A 5066-nucleotide genomic window follows, 5' to 3' on the forward strand; every position below is an offset into this window, starting at 1 on the left:
GATCTGAGTAGGACATTTCCATGTCTATGACACATATGAAAAAATTGGAGTGTATGAAGAAAGTTACTAGGATAGTGATTATGTTGAACATGAAAAAATGTCATTTTGGAACCTGCCATGTCTATCCCAGAGATGGGAAAAAGGGGGTATTTTCAAATATCTGATAACTTGTAAGGTGAATGAGGTTTTAAACTTTAAGTATCGTTGAAGGAAATTAGGACCAACTGACAAAAAATATTTAAAGGCATATGTGTGTACAATATAATAAGCAATATTAAATAATATCCCTTAGACTGCTTTTGTGAGGTGATAAGTTCCCCTGAGGCATCCAGGCAAACTTGGATAACCACTTGTCTAGAATATTGTAGAGAAGATTCACACATCAGAGAGAGGACTTGACTACTGACATCCATGCCTCATAGCAAGTCTAACATTCCATGATTTTCAATAGCTACAGGTCAAGATATGTTTTAAAACAAAAATGTAAATTAGATATCATGCAAATTGGAGATTCAAAAGTATAAGAAAAAATTCTTTTTGGTAAGTGAAAGTATTGTTATAAAGATCATATATACCCCTAAATTATAGTAAAATATATTAATTTCATAAAAAGATCAAAGGAGAGGTGGCATTGATTGGCTAAAGGCTAAGATTTATGAAGAAAGTCCTATCAGAACTGAACAAAGTGGAGCAGGAAAGTCAAGCTGACTTTGGATGAAAGAGCTGAACGTTGCATGGGACATGTAATAGAATGGGGAGAAAAGGAAATTATGCAAAAGATGTGGTGGAATTAAGAGAAAAATGTCGATATATTTTTATTTGACTTCATTTCCTGGAAGGTATATGAGCTATGATGGAGTTGCTCTTTGGCATCCTTAGATATGGCTACATGTCCACAAAATACAAATGACTTTTAATCTAGACAATTTATTGAAAAGAATCTCAAAATGTCGTGAACAGACTTGATAGACTAGCCTCATTAAAATAGTAGATTTGATAGTTTCAGTCTCTGTTTTTACTTAATATGCTGCTTTTATTTTAGTTGACTGTGTGGAAAATCTATGTGTTCCGATCTTCAGAGTATAGGATTAACCCAAATGCCATCTTTCTTAAGAAAAAAAAACAAAAACAAAAACGCACCTCTATAATTTGTTCCTCTAAGCTGTTGATTCCAAATACTACATTGTTTCACAGTATTTTGACATGATGATTCAAGTGTTATCTGTTAGGCTGGTCTGTTTTAGAACTGAAAGGCTTAGGAATGCTTAGTCTTTGCTTCTATGATTATCTCTCTGTCTCACCTTACAAAGATGAAAGCAATGAATACATTTTGCTGCTATACAAATGTGCAAATTCAAGCTCCCTGCATTGAGAATTTTGGAGTGGATATTGTTGTAACTGATGGTGAAGTAGAAGCTGGTGAAAAAGCTCCTCTTGGCTTTGACATTAGAATAAATGGTTAAAATAAAATTACACTTCTCTGGTGGTGTTAAACATTGGCTAGATGCCCAAATTCAGTGGTGCACATTCGAGGTAGGCTCGAGCTTCTCCCGTAACACATTGCACCACTGAGCACAGATTTCCCCCTGCCTGTTACTTCAGATGTACTGGAATTGATATATTTATCCTGCCTCATTGCATTGAGTACCTAAAGCATTAAAGAAAAGATTAACATGCAGGTATGATAAACACTGGGGACTCTTACATTAGATATCACTTCTTGAAGCATCGCCTTTCAAAGACAGCACACACACAAGTGAAGAATTTTTACTATGTCAGTAGTTTTAACCATTTGCTAGAGGACCAAAATTTGTATACATATAATACATCATAAATCAAATACAGTTTTGTAGATTTTATATTTAATTCATAGCCACGGGCATTGTAGTCAAGATACATAACAGTAGCAAAGGGTTCCATGAATTGTTCAGGATAAAAAAAAAAGAGCTATATAAATTCTTCCTTTATATTACAGACTAAAATGGAAAAGTCATTTTAAATTAAGAAAATTTTCCCTTCCTCCACTTACAGTTCCCAATGGATTAGTAACTTGGTTACATTTTTACAGATTCGATTATTGCTAGGTAGATTACATTGTTAGGTAGAATATAAATCATAGTGTAGTGACTGAGACTGCAGGCACAGAATTGCCAGAATTATAACTGTGACTTAGGGCAGATTTCTACAATGTTTTAATATATCCGTGCCTTAGTTTCCTCATCTGTGTAAAACTTTGTTACTCTCTCATAAGGTTGCTGTGAGAATGAAATAACAGTACATGATCAGCACTCAGCACAGTGCCTGACACATAGTCGATATTTGGTCGATGTCAGCTACTATAATTAAAGATAGTGGGCATACTGAACGTTCATGAAACCATAGCATGTGTGGAACTCCCTGTATTTATCCCAGAGAAGGGAACAACTTGAGGGTAGATGCTAGCTGTCTTCAATGTCTGAAAAGTTAAGTGGTTAAGGCTTTAAACTTCATATATGTATCAGAAGAAAAATAATGACAACGGACACAAATTACACACATATACACAGGCACACACACACATATACATCATCTCTCTATTCCCAATCAAAAGTTATGCTCTCAAGGGCCTTGAGGTAATATAAATTGAAATAGAAATCGTTTGGATTACAGAATTTAATCTGTACTTTTACAGACTATATAGTCTATAAAATAGAATCAGAAAATGTACAAATCCTGGCCTCTTAAAAGACTGAAGTGTTCCTAGACATCATTAATTCCCCAAATACAGTAAATTCTCAAGCCTCCGCAAATTCTATCTGCTCTCAATGAAACAATAGTTTCTTATAATCCAGTGATGAAAGGAACAGTGGGGAGAAATGGAAGAAATAAACAGACTTTTCTTGATTTCTATTACTGTTTTTAATTGTTACAAGCAAACCTTAGTCAAACAACTCAGCCGAAATTCAAAATTCCTCAATTCTAAAACTATATAGACTTAATAGGAAAAAAGAAGCCTCTGTTCTTGTCAGACATAGGATGGTCTAACAAAGTTCAAGATGCAGCGATTCAGTTCTAGATGCACCTTAGAATCACTTGGAGACAGGGAAAAAAGCTGATATCCAGGTTCCATTGCCAGGGAAACTAGTTCTGGGATGTTGACCTGAAATCAGTGTTTTTGAAGTTCTCCAGGTGATTCTAATATGCACCAAAAGTTGAGAACCATTAGTGGAGTCTTAATTTGTTCAACAGAGCTATTCTAACACAATTAACTGGGAAGGAAATAAATGATGAAAAATCATTACATAAGTTTATAACACTTTAAAGCCAGGGTATGTTGTAGGAGAAGGATATCCAGTTTTGACTCATAATTAAGTTTCAATAAAGTTATAGTTGATGACAGGTTTCAGTGTGACTTCATACAACTACAACACACATATAAAAACAAACCCTAGATGTTTGTTTTATCAGCATAGCCACTGAGGGGGAAAAAGAGCACCAACTAAGCCCAGAAGTAGGATATAAAGATGACTAACACAAGGTCTCTGCTTGCAAGAAACTTAAAGTTGAGTTTTGATGTGAAATAAGATAGCTTGAGCATTTCTTGAGTTTTTACTATGTACCAGGCACTTCTCTAAGCACATCACGTAAATTATCTTCTTCTCATTTAACAATTGAAGAAATGGAGGAACTTAGAGTCTAATAAAATAATCCAAGGTTATACTGCTGCTAATGGCTGAACCAAGATTTTAATGATACACTTGGAGAGTCTGTGCTCAAAAGTACCATATTATACTGCTTTTCAAGCTCAAAACCTCTCTCAGCCTTTGTCACTCACTAATCCACTGTCTCATGTGAACATCCATATGAACCTACTAAGAACTGTTCTTTGGAAAACAGAATTTGTTTGATGCCTTATTGAAAGCAAAATTTGAGACTTATTGTTTTGCTTTATTTTTTTTAAGGTTCTAAAAAAATCTCTAACAAAAATAAATTAGTGATATTTGATTGCTATCAATAAAAAATAATTCTTGGTAATTTATAACCTAGATAACTTTATGGAAGTATATGGATGAAATACCTGACAGGACTGAAAGAAAACCGCTAAAATCAAACATTTGGAAGTTCAGGGACCAAGGCAGTCTGGCAATATAAGGAACAGGAATGTGGAGATTCTTTTCAAGATCACATGATTGGAATAAGTCATACTCAACCATTTCCTCTTCTTTTCTCACTTTACTAAATATCCAAATTTCAGGAAGAGTTTGACTGGCTTAGCTTTGGTCCCATGACTACTTTTTGGCCAAGAGAGGTGCAGCATCTTGATAATTAATTACATCATAACTATTTGAAATGAGTAGAAATAGTTCTCCAAATAAATCAAGGTGCTGTTATAAAAAAGATGAGAAAAGCAAGCAATAGCAAAAGCTATTCAATAATTCTCTACTGCTAGTGAAATAAAGCAGTGTAATGATTTTGAGAAGTCTTAAAAAATGAGTTTGCCATTGGTCAAAAACTGCCCTTGAAGAATAAGGTGGGAAGAGGGCAAATGCAATTTATTCACAAGATAGCTACGAAGACAGTTGCTATGCATCAATAAGCTTATTCACTCTCCCCTGAACCCTGCCTTTCCATCTCCCTTCCATTATGCTTTAACAACAGTCCTTTCCTAAATAATTAAAGCTGGAACTGATTAACCCCAAAGCGTCCATCATTGAAACTGATTTAATGTAAAGCTCTTTTCTAATTTAGCAAAGTTAAAATTTGAGATTATTTATCTTTTTTACATTGACTAATTTCCTTCTGAGGACTGGATCTCACCCTTCAAGTAGAATTGGGTAAGCATCTGTTCTGGATGGGACAACATTTGCAGTTAGGCCCAGGTATGCTCTCACCATCATTTATGCATTTTCCACAGTATTTTCCTTATATTTCTATGATAAAGATCCTTCTGTTGCTCATAAAGTCCAAATTCCTAGTCATAGCCTAATGTACCAGCTGCACATCACTATAAACTCAAAGCTTATTTTCTGTGTTGTGTTGCCTCTCCGCCACAAAGAAGATTAGATTCAATCACCTCTGGAGAAATG

The sequence above is a fragment of the Pteropus vampyrus genome, unplaced genomic scaffold, assembly GCF_000151845.1.
Source record: "Pteropus vampyrus isolate Shadow unplaced genomic scaffold, Pvam_2.0 Scaffold10, whole genome shotgun sequence".
Lineage (NCBI taxonomy): Eukaryota > Metazoa > Chordata > Mammalia > Chiroptera > Pteropodidae > Pteropus > Pteropus vampyrus.